Here is a 19,724-nt window from a genome sequence, read left to right as displayed (position 1 = left end):
GCTCAGAAGGACAGCACAGAACAAGGCAAGCAACAAACAACAGCAATAACATTCCCCTTTTATCCTTCCACCCACTCACATACATTGTCCTTTAACCCCCGGACAGGGCTCCTGTCTCCAGCCTCCAGTAGAAGTGAACTCGGGCCTGCAGACACCAGGCTTCAACCTCCCCAGCAGACTCACAGTGATTCTCAAACCCAGTTCCAGCTAACGTGCCTTGATTGCTGGACCACTGATTCAACCCTTGAGGTTTGATCATCAGCATTGATTCCAGCCAGTGAACGCTAGGTGTTGAACTCTGGACTTGTCAATAATGGGATTCCAATCACCAGGCCTCAAACACCATTCTTCCCCTTTCACGAACCAAAGGGGTCAATGGATCACATTTGTCCTGCCAGCATGGAGCTCCAGCTTCAGAACCTGCCAACAACTCAAGCCCTAGGCAGTTATCATCCACTCTCTCCCAGTCCGTCATCTGATATCCAGATGTTTGACATCCTGGGTGCTGATCTTCAAAAATGGAGTGGAGACTTAGACTCTAGTCTGACCTCTAATTGCTCAGCATCCCTGCTCCTAAAGCCTAACTTGACCCTGAACACCCCTCCCTGTCCCCAAAAACATTCTTACAAACCTAAAAAATAAAAAAAACGAAACAGTTAAAATAAACAACTAAATTTTATCTGTGACTCAATAGAGGCCGCAGGTCAGTGCCATCTTGGACCACATTATCATCCATATAATTGATATAGATGTCAAGCATCTATGGACCTAGAATCTGTCTCTGTGGCACCCAGACTTCCAGTCAGAGAGGCAACAATCTATCACCACTTTCTGTCTTCACTCACAAAGCCAATGTCATATCCGACTAAGTACCTCATCCTGAGTGCCAAGTGACTGAAATTTCCTGACGAGCCTCCCGTGCAGGAACTTGTCAAAGACCTTCCTTAAAGTCCATAGAGGCAACATCTAATGCATTTCCTTTATCAACTTTCCTGATGACATCCTTGAAAACCTCTTTCATATTAATTAGACACAACCTACCATCACAAAGCCACATTGACTATTGTCAATCAGGGTCTGTCTATCCAAATACTTTATATCTAGACCCATAGAATACCTTCCAATAATTTACCCACTAATGATATCAGGTTCATCAGCCTATAATTCCACATCTTATTCTTAGAGCCTTTCTTAAACTACAAAACAATATTAGTTATCTTCCAATCCTCTGGCACCTCACCTGTGGTGAAGGACATTTTAGATAGCTCTGACAGGGCCCTCTGCAATTCCTGCCCAAGATTATAGTGGAATGTGAAACAAGATGAGTGATCAAGGTGAGCAGCTGGTAGTGTTGTTAGTGGGTTATGACATCTGATTATGCATTCATTGGCCTTAGGACTTGTGTAGATTCAGAAAACCTAGAAGCAGGAGTGCACCCTTCAGCCATTGCACCAGCTCCATGGCCGGTCTGATTACAACTCAACATTCTCAACCTTTTTCCTTATTGTTTAGTGATTATTTATGTACCTCTGCCTTAAACTTGGTAAGACTGCTCCCTTCCTTGTGTTGAAGACAATTCCAGAAGAAGATAAAACTAACCTAGATTTAAGGGAATGGGGTAAAAGATTTAGAGGGGATTTGAGGGGACCCTTTCACACGGAGAGAGATGAGTATCTGGAATGTACTTGCTGAGAAAGTGGTGGGAGCAGGGTCATTGACAGAATTTAAAAAGTGCCTGTGGACCAAGGATTGGAACTTGGGATTAATACAGATGTGATTACTACTGGTTGGTGTAGATATCCATGACTTGTGATCATCTGAAAGAAAAATGTTTGCCTCATTTCTATTTTGAATGGGTGACCCTGATTGTTACCCTTAGCTGCACTGACATCATATCCCTGCATTGCCTTAACATTCAAATATCCATCAAGCAGCATGAAAACAGGGCGTTTAGTTCAAAGGTTCAAAGTAAATTTATTATGGAAGTGCCTATACGTCATCATATACTACCGACAGTCATTTCCTTGCGTACACCTTAGAGAGTACATTGCTCCTGAATCACATTAGATACAAAGAAATAGAGTAGAACCAGTGGGAAAACTACACACAAAGATAGAAAGCAACCAATGTGGAAAAGTGCAATTGTGCAAATACAAAAAGAAAATAAACAAAATGATAGATAGATAGATAGATAGATAGTTCGATAGATAGATAGATAGATAAATAAATAAATAAATAAATAGATAGATAGATAAATAAATAGACATTGAGAACAAAATTTGTAGAGTCTTTGAAAGTGAGTGCACAGGTTCGGTATTGATGAATGAAGTTACCTACTCTGGTTCAGGAGCAATGTTCTCTCTAGGTCTACGCATGCGTTTGCTACACTTTGTGTCCAACTAGGAATTTAAATTGCACTTAAAAAGTTCTGACCCTCTACCTCTTCGGCATATAAGAATATTTCATGATTGTACACAGTCACATTTCCTTTTCTGTTTTCTGTTGTGGTCGGTATTGACAATGTGGTGTTTGCAAAGATTTGTCTGCAGATTTTAGAACTGGTTTATTTATACTGTTTTTATTGAAGAAGTTGTTGATTTAAAGAAGAAAAGGGTGTGAAGCGTAAAAGAACTCCTAACTCAGTTAAAGCAGAATGGCTTATTGAAACAGTAGAAGCGGCTACATCATAAGCTCACGAGAGCAGGAACATGCAGCTATGAGAAATATTTATTTACAATACAGAAACTAGTATTGCCTACGTATGTTGGCGTGATGCAAAATTTGCTGGAGAAGTTCCAAATGGGAAGGAGTGGTGTGGTATTTGGGAACTTGACTTTTTAAAATGTCATTTAGCAGGCACATCAGAATCAGAATCAGGTTTATTATCACCGGCATGTGACATGAAGTTTGTTAACTTAGCAGCAGCAGTTCAATTCAATACATAATCTAGCAGAGAGAGAGAGAAAAAATAATAGTAATAAATAAAATAAAACATAATAATAAATAAACAAGTAAGTCAATTATGTATATTGAATAGATTTTAAAATACCTGTGAAAACAGAAATACTGTATATTAAAGAAGTGAGGTAGTGTCCAAAGCTTCAAAGTCCATTTAGGAATCTGATGGCAGAGGGGAAGTAGCTGTTTCTGAATCGCTGAGTGTGTGCCTTCAGGCTTCTGTATCTCCTACCTGATGGTAACAGTGAGAAAAGGGCGTGCCCTGGGTGCTGGAGGTCCTTAATAATGGACGCTGCCTTTCTGAGACATCACTCGCTAAAGATGTCCTGGGTACTTTGCAGGCTAGTGCTCAAGATGGAGCTGACTAGGTTTACAATCTTATGCAACTTCTTTCAGTCCTGTGCAGTAGCCCCTCCATACCAGACAGTGGTGCAGCCTGTCAGAATGCTCTGCATGGTACAACAATAGAAGTTTTTGAGTGTACTTGTTGACATACCAAATCTCCTCAAGCTCCTAATAAAATACAGCCACTTTCTTGCCTTCTTTATGACTACATCGATATGTTGGGACCAGGTTAGATCCTTAGAGATCTTGACACCGAGGAAATTGAAGCTGCTCACTCTCTCCACTTCTGACCCCTCGATAAGAATTGGGATGTGTTCCTTTGTCTTACCCTTCCTGAATTCCACAATCAGCTCTTTTGTCTTACTGATGTTGAGTGCCAGGTTGGTGCTGCGGTACCACTCCACTAGTTGACATATCTCACTCCTGTACACCCTCTCGTCACCGCCTGAGATTCTACCAACAATGGTTGTATCATCAGAAAGCTTATAGATGGTACTTGAGCTCTGCCTAGCCACACAGTCATGTGTATACAGCGAGTAGAGCAGTGGGCTAAACACATACCACTGAGGTGCGCCAGTGTTAATCATCAGCAAAGAGGATACATTATCACCAATCCACACAGACTGTGGTCTTCCGGTTAGGAAGTTGAGGATCCAATTGCAGAGGGAGGTACAGAGGCCCAGGTTCTACAACTGGAATCAGGATTGTGGAACTGATGGTGTTAAATGCTGAGCTATAGTCGATGAACAGCATCCTGGCATAGGTGTTTGTGTTGTCTAGGTGGTCTAAAGCCATGTGGAGAGCTATTGAGATTGTACCTATCATTGACCTTGTTACGTATCCCATAACTGGATCACTTACCAGCAAAGATAGAGAGGTCCATTGAAGTCTGATGGCACTATTTTCAAACGTTTTTATTTATAAAGGGGCACAAAAGTAAGGTTAATACAAACATTCAGATAATATACGTCGTCAATACTCAATCTAAAGCGTGGGTATAGTAATAATCATCATTAAGAAATAAGCTCTACTGTTGTCTAGGGGATAATATATTGTCCGTTGGAAATATAAAAGTCACTCAGAAGTCTGCAGGCTTCAGCCTTTTGGGAATCGCTGGGTTTCACGTGTTGGACAGAGAGAGGGAGATTGGTGAGAAAAGGAAAACTTGCCGGGTCTTTATGAAGCAAATCCGTTGAATCGGGAGCGGGCTCCCCCTGATGTTAGTTAAAAGTGGTTTTCCGTGATTCCAGCCACAGATTCCAGGCCCGGAATCTAACGCACGTGGCTTCCTTCAAAATGGCTTCCCGCTACGACGGGATCGCTATCGTGTCTTCTTGGTGCGTCTGAAGGGGCTGTCCCCCCCAGACCCTCCTTTATACTTCCTCACGGGGTCGCAGGTGTCAATCAGGTTGAGATGATGCAATCTCTCTCTCAACCAGCCCACTTTGCCCGAGGGCTTTTCACGTGGTCTCCATGAGACAATAGTCAATGTCGCCTTATTTTGCATCGCGGTAGAACGCGGTATTCGGCACGTCTCTCTCTCTCCCACTTCCTGGGTCTACTGACCCCCCCCCCCTCAACTAGTGCTCTTGCGATTCTCACAAAGGAGGGGGCTGGGATCATAACACCTCCCCTCTTAAAAAAAACGTTTTTACCAGCAGTTAAAACAGAGTGGTACACAGTCTTACAGGATTTTTGAATCTAACACAACACACAAGCTTTTCTTTTCACAGAGTACTACCGTTATGCATTCGTCAGTATCTAAACAGTTAACGATTACAGTGTCCCTTTCTTTAATATCTGAACATCGCGTACCGTACTAAAGTCTTGTAGCATCAGACTTCAATTCAATAACCACCTATTTTTTTTCCCTTCCTTCAGCAACAAAACTAAGGAGGTGTGATCTTAGCTTAGGTGCATCTACAAAAGTTTATGCAAATACTAATCGTTTCAGTCGTTTTACTTAACCGGCAGGTCTCCAAAGGGGCTGTCTTTATTATTCACAGGCTTTGGCGCAAACCCATTCAACCTGCTTTGCTCTTTAAAAATGGCAACCCATTAACCATTGCCTCTTTTCCAGCGAGTCCCCCCGTGGGGAACTTGAGTAATTTGGCGTGGTGAACTCCCGCCCGCCTCGTTCATCGGGGTTATTTTATCAACACCATGCCCCAAACTTGGACCCTTTTCACCCAATTCTTTAATTTTACCCAGGTGGCTAGCCCTTTTGTCAGTACCCTTCAGGCTATTGGTTTTTAATTTGAACTCTTCATTCAAGTAGCATTTCGAATGCGGCCTCTTCACACCCCATCCTGGCATAACAATAGAGTGGGGGGCCCCTGCTGTCTCCCGGCTCACTCTGTGAGTGATCTGCCAGGTTTAAGATTTCTTCCTTCGATTTGGGAACTACAGACTTTCCGTTTCCTTCAATAATAATCCTCATCCTCCCATTCTTAAATTCTGCATTAACTTTGAACCCACCTTCAAGTACAAACACCGGGGAACTCACACTTCCCACGGTTACCAAGGTTAACCCTTTTTCCACTGAACCAAGTCTATCTGACTCACAAGGACGGCCACCCCGTTCCACTGAATCAGATACCTCTGACTTCTTCTGAGCTCCGTTACTAGGTTCAGCACATCGTGCATCCCCATCTCGGACACACTCAAACGGGACATTGGCCTCTTCCAGGCTTTCAACACCCGTACCTTTTTCAAATTCTAACCTCCCCCGATCCTCCCAGTTTTTTCTCTGGGCGGCTCCCACCCGGGGAAGGTGCAACCCTGCGAGCTGAAACAACCTCCTCGGCCTTTTCAGCAGACTCCTTCGAGGAAAGGGTATCCTTTCCATCTAGGACTGCCCTCCTCTCGTTATCGGTAACACCTTTAGAACTCTCAAGTTCTTCAAACAATTCTGCCAAACCAGACAGATCATCCATGTCCAACAGCTTTATCTGTTTCTCATCTTTATCTCCTACCTTTAGGACCTTTCTCTTCGCTAAAGGCAGATCTATCTCCTCTCCCTTACCCCCTTTCACTTTACTACTCTTCGTCTTACCACCCTCGGAACCCTCGTGGCACAAGGTCGGCAAAGACGTCTCGGCCAAATCAAAACTGGCCAGATTTAAACTGCTCTCGTTCTCAGCTGCCTCTCTCGACAGGCTGCAAGTGACCGCGCCTGCGAGATAGCCCTTGGACACTAGGAGTGGGGCCTCAACACGCACCGGTCGGCGGGTCATCGTCATGGCTGACCAAACCTTACCCCCTGCTAAATCGTTCCCAAGAAGGATGTCCACGTCAGTTCTCGGGAATTCTGATGGCACCCCTATTTCAACTGATCCATACACCAGCTCACAATCCAGAATGACCTTATATAAGGACTCCATTTCTATCCTTTTATTTATTCCCTGCACCGTGACCATTCCCCTTTTCCGACCAAAATCTAGTACCTTTCTGCTGATCAACGATAGCTCTGCCCCGTGTCTCTCCAGATTGGCACGGGAATTGGGGGGTCTCCCTCCTTCACGGACACGGTTCCGTGGGACAGACAAGTCTCCGATCCTTCTCGTACTCTGTCTACCCGGGGCTCTCTTGTCGATTTTCTGATTATCACTGCACACCCAATAGGGATTGCTGCTTTCCCTTTTTCTGGCTCCTTTCTCGGAGCAAAGCACCGAGACGCAACATGCCCGCTCTTCCCACAATTAAAACAGGTCAAGCCCGGAAATCTCTGGCCGCCTGGCCTTTCCCCCTCTCCCTTACCACTAGCTCCCGGTGGGACCTCTGCCTCACTCGGCGGACTTTCTCGATCGTTCCCACAGTTTCTCGGGTAACTTTTTGTTGAGGAAAACTTTGCCTTCTGGGTTAGGGCATATTCATCTGCGAACCTAGCAAATTCTGAGATGGACTTATTCGGCCTCTCATTCAACTACATCCGGATCTCTTCCGGAACACAACCTTTAAATTCCTCAATCAAAAGTAATTCCCTGAGATTTCCATAATCCTCATCCACCCTTTCCATGGTGCACCAACGGTCCAAGAGCACCTCCTTCTCATGGGCCAGCTCGGTATACGTTTGATTCCACCCTTTCCTTAAATTTCTAAACTTTTGTCTATACGCCTCAGGTACCAATTTGTAAGTCCAGAGAATGGCCTCCTTTACTTCAGCATAATTCTCAGTTTCTCCCTCCTCCAGGGACAACGCCGCATATGCTCGTTGGGCCTTCCCCTTTAACACACTTTGTAACAACCCCACCCACTGCTCTTTTGGCCACTTCTGATTTACTGCCACCTTTTCAAAAAGCAAGAAATAACTATCAACGTCTGTCTCCTCGAACAGAGGTACCAATCTCAACTCCCTACTAACATTAAACTGCTCTGCTCAGTCTAACCCTTGATCTCTTCGCTCGTTCCTTATCTTCTCCATCTCCAAGTCATGTTTCCTCTGTTTCTCTTTCTCCTCATACTCTCTTTGCTTCTCGGCCCGTTCCTTCTCTTTCTCGGCTGCTTCTAGCTCTTTTAGCTGAATTTCATGCTGTCTTTGCCTCTCAGCTTAGTCCTGCTCCTTTTTCACCTCTAACCCCTTTAGTTGGAGCTCATGGTCCCGTTTCACCTCTAGCTCCTTTAGGTGGAACGCCTGCTCCCTTTCTCTGTCTGCCCTTTCTTTCTCTCTCTCAGCTGCTTCCAGCTCCTTTAACTTAATTTCATGTTCCAACCTTAATTTCTCCACCTCTAACTGAACCGTCCCACTTGATGGTACCTTTTCAGGGATATCTTCCAATACCTCATCTTCAAACACATTCTTCCCAATGTAATACTGAGTTATGGCCCTTCACACCTCCCGCTTTTTCATGGATGACCTCACTTCTGTGAGGTTCAACCCCTTCACCAAATTTAACAAGTCTGATTTGGTGGCCGCCTCTAGCGCCCCCACAGTCGGGTTTTTCATAAATTCACCCACGTCCATCTTTGCTGGTTTCCCATCTGGCTACCCGGGTAACCAGATTCAAGTTTGGACTTACAAGCCCGATTCACTGGCCTCCCAATTTGTTGTCAAATCCCGAGATGAGAAACCCCAAGTTGTTACGTATCCCGTAACTGGATCACTTACCAGCAAAGATAGAGAGGTCTGTTGAAGTTTGTTGTCACTATTTTCAAACGTTTTTATTTATAAAGGGGCATAAAAGTAAGGTTAATACAAACATTCAGATAATATACATTGTCAATACTCAATCTAAAGCGTGGGTATAGTAATAATCATCATTAAGAAATAAGCTGTACTGTTGTCTAGGGGATAATATATTGTCCGTTGGAAATATAAAAGTCACTCAGAAGTCTGCAGGCTTCAGCCTTTTGGGAATCACTGGGTTTCACGTGTTGGACAGAGGGAGAGAGATTGGTGAGAAAAGGAAAACTTGCTGGGTCTTTATGAAGCAAATCCGTTGAATCGGGAGCGGGCTCCCCCTGATGTTAGTTAAAAGTGGTTTTCCGTGATTCCAGCCACAGATTCCAGGCCCAGAATCTAACGCACGTGGCTTCCTTCAAAATGGCTTCCCGCTACGACGGGATCGCTATCGTGTCTTCTTGGTGCGTCTGAAGGGGTTGTCCCCCCCAGACCCTCCTTTATACTTCCTCACGGGGTCGCAGGTGTCAATCAGGTTGAGATGATGCAATCTCTCTCTCAACCAGCCCACTTTGCCCGAGGGCTTTTCACGTGGTCTCCATGAGACAATAGTCAATGTCGCCTTATTTTGCATCGCGGTAGAACGCGGTATTCGGCACGTCTCTCTCTCTCCCACTTCCTGGGTCTACTGACCCCCCCTCAACTAGTGCTCTTGCGATTCTCACAAAGGAGGGGGCTGGGATCATAGCAACCTATTGTGACGATAGGGAAATTGCAATGGGTCCAGGTCTTTGCTGAGGCAGGAGTTCAGTCTAGTCATGACCAACCTCTCAGAAGCATTTCATCACTGTCAATGTGAGTGCTACCGGGAGATAGTCATTAAGGCAGCCTATGTTCTTCTTTGGTACTGGTATAATTGTTGCCTTTTCGAAGCAAGTGGGAACTTCTGCCTGTAGCAGTGAGAGGTTGAAAATACATCACATATGGATGTTGTGTGAGAAATCCTTTCATTACCTGCGACAGGCCTGCTATGTATGTTTTGTGAGAATACAGATGAACAAGAGTGAAAATGAACGAACCCAGAGGAGATCAAAGTTCTTATTGACAGTGTTTTGCTAGCTGTTAAAATGAATACCGTTATATAAAATTCAGTGCACACATGTTGTTGTCACTGGGCAAGAAATTGCACAGTACATGATTTTCATGCACCCTGGTCATTACAAATTAGAGGCAACATTGTTCAGGAGCCTGATGGTTGAGAGCTAATAACTGATCCTGAGCTGTTGGTGTGCTCCTGTACTTCCTTCCTACTGGCAGCAGAGAGAAGAGCGCATGGCCTGGATAGTGGGTTTCCTTGATAATTGGTGCCGTGTTGTTGCACCCTTCCTATTATTGAGTTCTATCCATTAGAATCAGTCTATAAGCCTTCCATTGGGTCCCCTCTGAGTGCAGTTGCAATATTAGCAGATTAGTACAACAACTATCCCCACTTTACCTCCCTCTTTTCTGAAATATCAGAACCCTGGAACATTCCTGTCCTTGTCTCAACCAAGTCTGTAAATCATGTTTCCATGTATTGATCCATGCTTGAGGTTCATCATCTTTACCCATAATTCTCCTAGCATTAAATTACACACTCTTGGCACGATCTGTGCCATAGTTTCTATTACTTTGCTCCTGCCTGTTTTTACTGGTCCTGGCATCTACACCTCTCCACTTAGTGCTGTGGTTCTCATCCTCCTGCCTAACCCTCCTGGCCAGGATGTTGGTTACCCTCCAGTTTATGTGCAATCTGTTCCCCTTGTACGGGTCACCCATGCCCCAGAAGAAGTTCCAATTATCCAAGAACCTGAAATCCTGTCCCTACACCAGCTCCTCAGCCACTCATTCGTTTGCACTGTTATCCTATTCCTGCCCTGACCATGGCACAGGGCACATGGAGAAATTACTGCCTTAGAGGACATGCTCTTCAGCCTCTTCCCTAACTCCCTCTACTGATTTTGCAGGACCTATTCTCACTTCCTCCCTACGTCATTCCTGCCAACGTGCACCAAGACTTCTGGCCCTTGAGAACATTGTGCAGCCACTCTGAGACATCCTGGAGCCAAGCACCCGGAAGGCAACACATCATCCTGGCATCTGTTTTGCGTCCACAGGATCTCCTATTTATTCCCCTAACTATCGAGTCGCCTAATGCTACCTGTCCGTCTGACTTTACTTTTCCCTGCTGAGTCGCAGAGCTGGTCACAGATCCACTCACCTGACCTGATGGGTCATCCTCCCAGCAGCATCCAAAGGGATGTACGATGCTGAGAGGAATGGCGTCAGGGCAACTCTGCAATGATTGCTTGAATATCCAGTTTACTCACAACAGATTCTTGGCAAATCTCTCAGTAATTTTTTCCTTCTTATCTTTGTTCTAAATGGTGGATTCTTTATTTGAAACTGTCTCTGCTTCTTGTTACACCAATCATCCCTGTAAAATACCAAGGGATTTTGTTCACTTCAATGAGACAGTTTTCCTATTTCAGGGAACGTGTGCATAGTCTGCCAGCTCAGGAGTCAGTCTGATGAACACTTTCTATGCTTCTTCCATTGTTTGTGTACCTTTGAGAGAGACCAGATTCAGATTAGTTTATTTGGTGTAAAGAAATAGTGAAATTCTTTGCTTGTTTGAAGCTTGCAGAATAACCAAGAGGTTGAATTAAAAGTGTGAGAATGTAGGAACACTATCAGGAAGGGTGTGTGAAGGAGGTGATTAACTCAGAGGTCTGATAACAGTGTGGAAGAAGCTGTTTACATGCCTGGACATTTGGGCTTTCACGCTTTTGTATTTTCTCCTAAAGGAGAGAAAAGGGAATGCCCAGAGTGGCAGGTATCCCTGACAATATTGTTGGCCTTCCTGATGCAACACACCATGTAGACGGGGTGGATGGGTGAAGTGACGGGCATGTGAAGGAATGGGCAGTGTATGCAGATTGTGTCAATTCAGAGCACAGCAAGTGCCATGCCAGCATGAGATAGCACCTGACACGTTGTACCAAATAACCTACCATATCAGCTGGTATCTCAGCCTGGTATGGCAACTGTTGGAATATTTATGGACATATTCAACTTCTCATTTCTGCATAACAAGGTTCCCACCTGCTTAAAAATGCATCAACTGTTCTTCCTGTTAGCTCCCAGTGGAGCATAGGCCATTGATGACCTTCCGTCTCCATCATCCAAAGTCAATGGTATGGTTGGAATTCATCAAAGTTTCTGTAATCCATTGTATCCATGGTACAGGGGATTGGCCTATACATCTTCACCAGTGACCTGTTGGCTGGCCTTGCCTGTTTCCACCACTTGATGGGTACATAGGGTAGGACTGTGAGAGGCACATCTATTGTACTAGTGTCCAAGAAGAGCATGGTAACCTGCTTCAATGACTACCATGGTAATGCTTACAGCAACTGTAATGAAGTTCTGTGGGAGGTTAACCCTAAACACAAATGTAAGATACAGGAGCAAAATTAGGCCATTCAGCCCATTGAGTCTGCTCCGCCATTGCATCATGGCTGATTTATTTGTCCTCTCAACCTTACTCTCCTGCCTTCTTTCCATAACCTTTGATGCCCTGACCAATCAAGAGCTTATCAAACCCCACTTTAAATATACTGTACTCAATGATTTCAGTTCCATAATCGTCCATGACAATGAATTCCACAAATTCAGCATCTCTGGTTAAAGAAATTCCTCCTCATCTGTTCTAAAGGGACATCCCTCTTTTCTGAGGCTGTGCCTTCTAGGCGCAGGCTCACCCCAGCAGGAAACAACCACTCCACATCCACTATGTCTAGGCGTTTCAATGTTCAATAGGTTTCAGTGCAATCCACCCCCATTCTTCTAAACTTCAGTGAGTACAGGCCCAGAGCCATCAGATGCTCTGCAGACTTTAACTGTTTCATTCTTGGAATCTCCTTTGGACCTTCTCCAATGCCAGCACATTTTTTCTTTGATAAGAGGCCCAGAAATATTCACAATACTCCAAGTGTGGTCTGACCATTGCCTTATGAAGCAGTAGTATTACATCCTGTTTTTACATTCTGGTCCTCTAAAAATGAATGCTAACATTGCATTTGTCTTCCTTACCACTGGCTTTCCCTTTAGGGAATCTGGCACAAGGACTCCCAAATCCAACTCATTCACAGATATCTTGAAAAGAAATGCTCCCAATACTGCAGGACACCACTAGCTACTGGCAGCTAACTAGAATAAGCTCTCTTTATTCCCACTCTTTGCCTCCTTCCAGTCAGCCAATCTCTTATCCATGCTTGTATCTTTTCTGTAATACCATAGGTTCTTAGCTTGTCAAGCAGCCTCAGGTGCAACACCTTGTCAAAGGCTTTCTGAAAATCCAAGTACACCATATCCACTGACTCACCTTTGTCTATCCTGTCTGTTATTTCCTCAAGTAATTCTATCAGAATTGTTAGGCAAGATTTCCCACTAAGGAGACTATGCTGACTTTGGCCTACTTTATTATGTGTCTCCAAGTGTGCCAAAACCTCAATCTTAATAAGACACTCCACTATTTTCCCAGCCACTGAAGTCAGACTAACGTGCCTATAATTTCCTTTCTTTTGTCTCCCTCCCTTTGTAAAGAGTGGAGTAACATATACAATTTTCTAGTCCTCTGAAACCATACCAGAATCTGGTGATTCTTGAAAGATCATTACTAATGCCTCCATAATCTCTTCAGCCACCTCTTTCAGAAAGTTTTGGTGTAGTTCATCAGGGCCAGGTGACTTATCTATCTTCAGACCTTTCAGCTTGCTAACACCTTTTTAGTTATAGCAACTACACTCAATTCTGCCCTCTGCCACACTCAAATTTCTGGCACACTGCTGGTGTCATTCACAGTGAAGATTGATGCAGAATACTTAAGTTCATCCACCATTTCTTTGCCCCCCATTATTACCTCTCTGGTGTAATTTTCTAGCCATCCAATATTCACTCTTGCCTTTCTTTTACTCTTCATATGTCTGAAAAAAACTTCTGGCATCCTTTTTGATATTATTGGCTAGCTTAAGTATGAAAAGGTATTTTCATCTTTTCTCTCCTTATGGTATTTTTAGTTGCCTTCTGTTTGTTTTTAAAAACTTCCCAATCCTCTAACTTCACACTAACTTTTGCTCTATTATATGCCCTCTGTTTTGCTTTTATGCTGTTTTTGACTTCCCTTGTCAGCCACAGTTGCCTCATCTTCTCTCTAGAATACTTCTTCAGCTTTGGGATGTATCTATAGTCCACCTTTCGAATTGCCCCCTGAAACTCCAGCCATTGATGTTCTGCCATCATGCCTAATAATGTCGCACTCCAATCAACTTTTGCCAGCACCTCTCTTGTGCCCCTGTAATTCTCTTTGCTCCACGGTAAGATCTGACTTTATCTTCTCCCTCTCATACTGCAGGATGATTGCTATTATATTATGATCACTGTCTCCCAAGGGCTCCTTTACCTTAAGCTCCATAATCACATCTGTTACATTACACAACACTCAATCTGAAATAGCCTTTCCCCAGCGGGCTCAACCACAAGCTACTGTAGAAACTCCCTCTCTTGACATCCAGCACCAAACTGATTTCCCCAATCTACCTGCATATTGAAGTCCCCATAACTATCATAATGTTGCCCTGAATACATGTCTTTTCTAATATGATTAGGAATAGTTTATACTTTAACCTCTAACTTTATTTTTATATCATTCTTTACTCTTATAATTGTTGAATCTGTTTTTTTTTGTTGCATGTGATGCCAACACACCACAACAAATTCCTAATACATGTATATGTTGAATAAAGGTAATCTTTGATCCCTTTGTTGGAGAAAACGCAGTTGCTGATGAGTCAGTTTAACCGATAGGACACCTGGTTAAGTGGTGCTGCCACAGTGACCTCATGCTCAACGTCAGTATAAATAAAGAGTTAATTGTTGACTTGAGTGGGAAGGAGGGTGAACATATATCAAACTAAATTGGGAGAATGCCATTAGAGTCAGCAGCTTTAAATTTCTGGTAGTTAACATATCAGATAACCTGTCCTGGGGTCAATATAGATGCACTCATAAGGAAAGCATACCTTCTTAAAGAGATTAACGAGGTCCAGTTTGTCACCAAGCATGATCACAAACTTCTATCCTGACTGGTTACACTATGGTCTGGTATAGCATCTCAAGTGTGCAGGAAAATAAGAAACTGCATGGTAGTGGACTCTGTTCAATACATCATAAGCATGTCCCTCCACATTGTTGTTAGTTTCTGCAGAAGGCAATGTTTGCAATCGAAGATCCCCACCTTTCAGGCCCATGCTATCTTCTCACTGCTACCATTGAACAGGAAGAACAGAGGCTTTATGGCCCTCACCACCAAGTTCAAGAATAGCTATTTCCCTTCAATCATTCAGTTCTCAAACTAACCAGCAAAACCTTAATCACTACTATAGTTTAGCAAAACCATGACCACTCTGATAATTTTGCACTAAAACGGACCCTATTATTGTTCTAATCGTGTTTTTATTGTAAAATTTGTGTATATTTTTGTTTAGTTTATGTTTTTCTTGTGAATTATGTTTCCATAATGCTATGTGCCTGTAACGCTGTTGCAAGATAAGTTTTTCTTTACACCCATGCATACATGAACTTGTGCATATGACAATAAACTTGTCTCAATGAGAGATCAAGCAAAGACAGGGTAAAGTAATGTGAGGAAGGAGAATGCAATGATCAGAGTAGGGTAAGGGGGGAAGGGGTGGTTGTTGAGGTGAAGGTGAAGAGAGGATGAATGGAAATCATCTATAGGAGATTTGAACTTTGATATTGCTAGACAGCTTTAAAATGGCTCTCCAGTTTACTGAGTTGGACAAATTTGGGTATCAAATCAAAAACAACTGAACAAATTATACCTTGGCACACCTTTTATACATGGACAATTTGAAATTATATGCTCCTTCATCAGTAAAGCTAAAGCAATTAATTCAAATAGTAGAACTATTTTCCAAAGATATAAATATGAATTTTGGACTAGTTTAAATACAGAAGATAAAACAGAGCAGCAGGATACAACACAAACAATAGATGAATATGAAACATGTATGTATCTGGGATATCAAGCAAAGAAAATAGATTGTAGTGCAATAAAGGGAAAACTTTCAACAGAATTTTCTTCAAGGCTTAAGAAAATCTGCCAAATATAGCATTGTAGTCGCGCACAACGCGCTACTAAAGAAACACAGAAAGGCAGAGAGAGCTGAACTCAGAATGCCTTTACTGATTCAAAATCGCATGCTTATATCTCCCCTCCCATGGGCCCCTGCAACCCACGGGGCGGATGTGACATCAGACTGTCCCTGGAAGGTCCACCCTGAGCGGGTAGTTCCAAACACGCTAACACGTGTCTGCCCGTGGCTCCCGATGGCGGTTCGAGTCCTGCGTGTGCAAGCCACCACACCACAATGGTAAAAATATAACAAAGGCAATTAGCACCTTCACTATACCCAAATTCACTTATTCTTTTGGCATAACATCTAGTTCTGAAACTGATTGGAAAATTTACAAAGAAAAACAAATTTTGGAACACACTTAGATTAGGACAGAAGGAGGAATTTTACACAACAGTCAGATAAAACTTCTAAGGGTATATTTTCATCTACAAAAACAGAATTCAGCATTCCATGCTGGCATATGCAGAGTACACACCACTGAACTTAAATGAAAGAACAACCCAGAAAAATGAAGAAATTATCACTGTGGAAGAAAAAGTCAACCAATTGAAGAGCAAACCCTCCATGGAAGACATTCCCATGATCTGAGCAGAACAGATGTCGAGAAGAAAGTGACAACCGCCTGGCTCAGAGTTGGAGTTGGAGACCTCTTTCCAGAAACAGAAGGTTTCCTTGTAGCAACACAGGGCCAGGTGGTTAATTTAAAAAAATATCAAAAATGCATAATAAAAGACCAACAAATCCAAGATGATAAATGCAGAAAACGCCAAGAAAAACTTGAAACAATCCAATTCATTACAGGATCCTACAGCAGTTTAACTCAATCTGATTACTTACAAAGGCCTAATTGTGGCAAATATCATTCACCAAAATCTTGCTTTAATACACAAACTCATGAAAGACACCATACCTCACCATAATACAATCCCGATCCAATTTTAGAGTCAGGATCCTATGATTGATCTATTATCACAAATAGGACAATCCATAATAACTGTCCAGATATAATATTACAGGATAAACAATCAGAAACAACTTAGATAATAAATATAGCCATTCCAACGCACACAACATACAGAAATATGCAGAATTAAAAGACTATGGAATATGAACAGGGTATACATTTTCCTAATAATAGTATCTACAACTGGTATCATCCCAAAGTCACTATGTAATAGCATTAAACAATTAGGGCTACACTGCAATATTTATATAAATCTTCAGAAAGCCACAATACTGAGCACCACTAGAATAGTCTGACAGTTCCTTTCAATTGAGAAATGAGCATACTTGGCTCTCCCTGTGCCTCAGGTTTTACCTGCTTGAGCTGAGAAATAAATCAAAATAACAACAATAAATGAGCAATAAAAATTGAGAACATATGATGAAGAGTCCTTGAAAGTAAGTCCATATATTGTGGGATCAGTTCAATAATGGGGCAAGTGAAGCTGAGTGGTTATCCCTTCAGGGTCAAGAACCCTTAACAATAGGCTAATGACAGAAACATTAATGCATTGTTTGCCCTGTGTTGTTTCCATGATACACAAACAGAATGTGGCACATTGAATGATTGGTTTCACTTGCCACATAGTATCAGGCTACATCCGCACTAGACCGGATAATTTTGAAAACGCTGGTTTCAAGTAAAAACAATAGGCATCCACACTATGCATTTTTAAAACTATCTCTATCCACATTGAAACAGAGATTTTGTCGAATCTCCTCCTACTGTGCATGCGCAGGACACATCTACCGAAAACAAGCGACATGTTTGGTGTTGAATCTCGCTGTGAAAGACGGTGCGTGTTTGTTCAGTTACAGACTAGAAAAACTTAAACGACGGGCAGCTGTTGACTCTCGCGCAGGAAGATTTAAAAGTAAAAAAAAACAAATACTGAAGCATATGGAGGCAACCAACGGGGAGTTCATGGACCATATGACCTGGCTGACGACGAACATTGAAAAACTGACTAACTCTGTTCCATTAATAAAGCACCTTGTTAAATGTGTAAAACATGTCTGCATCAGTGTTATCTTGTACTTCCATTCAATGTTACATTAGGCTGTTACACATCTATTGTCAGAGAAGTACTTGCGTAAATAGGTAAACCACTTTCATACGAGCAAGGACAGAAAACGGCAAAGTGAGTATACTTATTTATTCAGTAAGTTATGAGTCAAAGTATTTGGTGAGTACATTTTTAACTCTTCTGGCTTCAGTCTCATTGCTGTCTGTTCTGAAATTGTTAGGTTGTGTTCAAGAAAACAATGAAATGGCGTGCTGCCGTCTGACAGTGTTTTCAAAAGTCTCCGGTTACCCTGTCCACACTGATCTGCCCGAGCAGCGTTTTCAGAAGTACCCACCCTGGAAAGCGTTTCTGAAAAGCTCCGGTTTCGGGGGACGAAAACGCCGTTTTAGTGTGAACAGAGGGTAAAAACGAAGAGAAAAAGCTTTGGTTACGGATTTATCCGGTGCAATGTGGACGTAGCCTCAGTTAGAAGTTAACTTTGTGTACAGGTTTTATTTCCTGAAGACTAGTTCTGCTTTTTATGGAATTATTCACATAATTCCATAACTCTTGAATAAACCATAACAGAGGTGTCAGTTCTAAGTTAGCACATTTCAAGATGTGTAGAAATTTAATGAAGAGCATGACCTCAGCAGCCAACATCATAATTAATCATTACCCTAACCAGGGTCAACTTTCCATTGGCAGACTGCTGTGGTAACAGTCAATTCTGGTAGGAACTCCAGACTGAAGCACTCAGATCAACCATATTTAGTCAAGAGGACACCAAAAATTTGGGCTCTTTATTTGGATTAACATAAACCCAATCAGGATGCATTGACTAATATATTGGCACAATACAACACAATATGTGAACATTCATCAACCATTACGTTTCAGGAAATAAAAAAATCACTGAAATGATTATTCTGCAGGCCGAGCAGCATCTATGGAAAGAAGTACAGTCAACGTTTTGGGCCTAGACCCTTTGGTGGGACTGGAAAAAATACATGAGTAGATTTAAAATGTGGAAGAGAAGAGCGAAAAATGCAGGGTGATAGGTGAAACTGGGAGGAGAGGGATGAAGTAAAGAGAAAACAAATCTGGAAGCCATGTGGTACAAGCTGGTGGCAAAAACGTTCCCAGGAGAGATACATGGCTGTAGTAGCGGGTTTGGGTAAGCATGTGGTCAAAGTCAGAAAGCAGCAGAGATCACAGAGGGGAAGCAGTGAGGGAGTGTTTCACGGAACTCCTGTTGAAGGGAAGATTTAAACTTCTTCAGGGTAGGCACCCCTGAGACTTCACAGTGTAGTAATCAAGAATAGGCAGTGAACAAAGGGATATGGATTATGTGCAGGCAGAAGGAATTAGGTGACCTAACTGAATTAGATTGTCACAATTTTGTGGACTGAAGGGCTGTTCTTATGTTGTACTGTTCTAAGTTCTATGTTCTGTGTCTGCTGTCAATGAATCTAAGTTCAGAATCGGATCCTTTTGGAGCTCTACTGATAACAACTGTCTGGTTACAAAAGTAGCCATTAGCCACGGTCTCTAAATAAATTCTTGCCACTTTTGCTTGGAATTACAAATAAATTTTAACTAAATATTCATAAAGATCTCATGAAGTAACATTACATTGGTTGAAAGGTAGAGTAATTAATTATATCTCCAGTCAACAGCAAATAAAATCCTCCAAACATTATTTTATACTTCAGTTTATTACTTTAGTTTGTATTTGGATCACATGATTTGAAGTAAATAGGAAGCAAAAGAAATATGTAAGTATCCTGATGTTTTACATGTGCAAGAAACTGTTTCCGGATGTCACTAAGCAATTTGATCTACTTGCTGTAATAGCTCAACCCACAGACCAGACTTACCTTTTTCCATCTTCCTTTGAAACTTTGGCATTATGATCATCAGATGTAAAGTGTTCCTCCCTACTGACTTCAGTCGCCTTCCCTGTCTCATTCTCTAATAGCAGATCAAATATCGCACTCTCTCATAGGGACTTCTATGTACTGATTAAGG

At 42.4% G+C, this 19,724-nt stretch overlaps 1 protein-coding gene across 2 annotated transcripts in view; it reads left to right on the top strand.

The window, feature by feature from the left end:
* LOC132381975 (uncharacterized) overlaps positions 1 to 19,724 on the top strand; it is a 76,510-nt gene that overhangs the window by 31,625 nt on the left and 25,161 nt on the right. The window contains exon 2 of one of the 2 annotated variants that reach the window (XM_059951692.1): positions 17,935 to 18,115. The exons of the other annotated variant lie outside the window; for it this stretch is intronic. The gene's annotated coding sequence lies outside the window, so the exon portion shown is untranslated. The remainder of the gene's footprint in view (positions 1 to 17,934; positions 18,116 to 19,724) is intronic. 2 annotated transcript variants of the gene reach the window in all.

This window comes from Hypanus sabinus, chromosome 27 (assembly GCF_030144855.1).
Source record: "Hypanus sabinus isolate sHypSab1 chromosome 27, sHypSab1.hap1, whole genome shotgun sequence".
NCBI classification, from domain to species: Eukaryota; Metazoa; Chordata; class Chondrichthyes; order Myliobatiformes; family Dasyatidae; genus Hypanus; species Hypanus sabinus.
The sequence above is the reverse complement of the archived record's forward strand: the minus strand, read 5'-3'. Positions and strand labels throughout refer to the sequence as shown.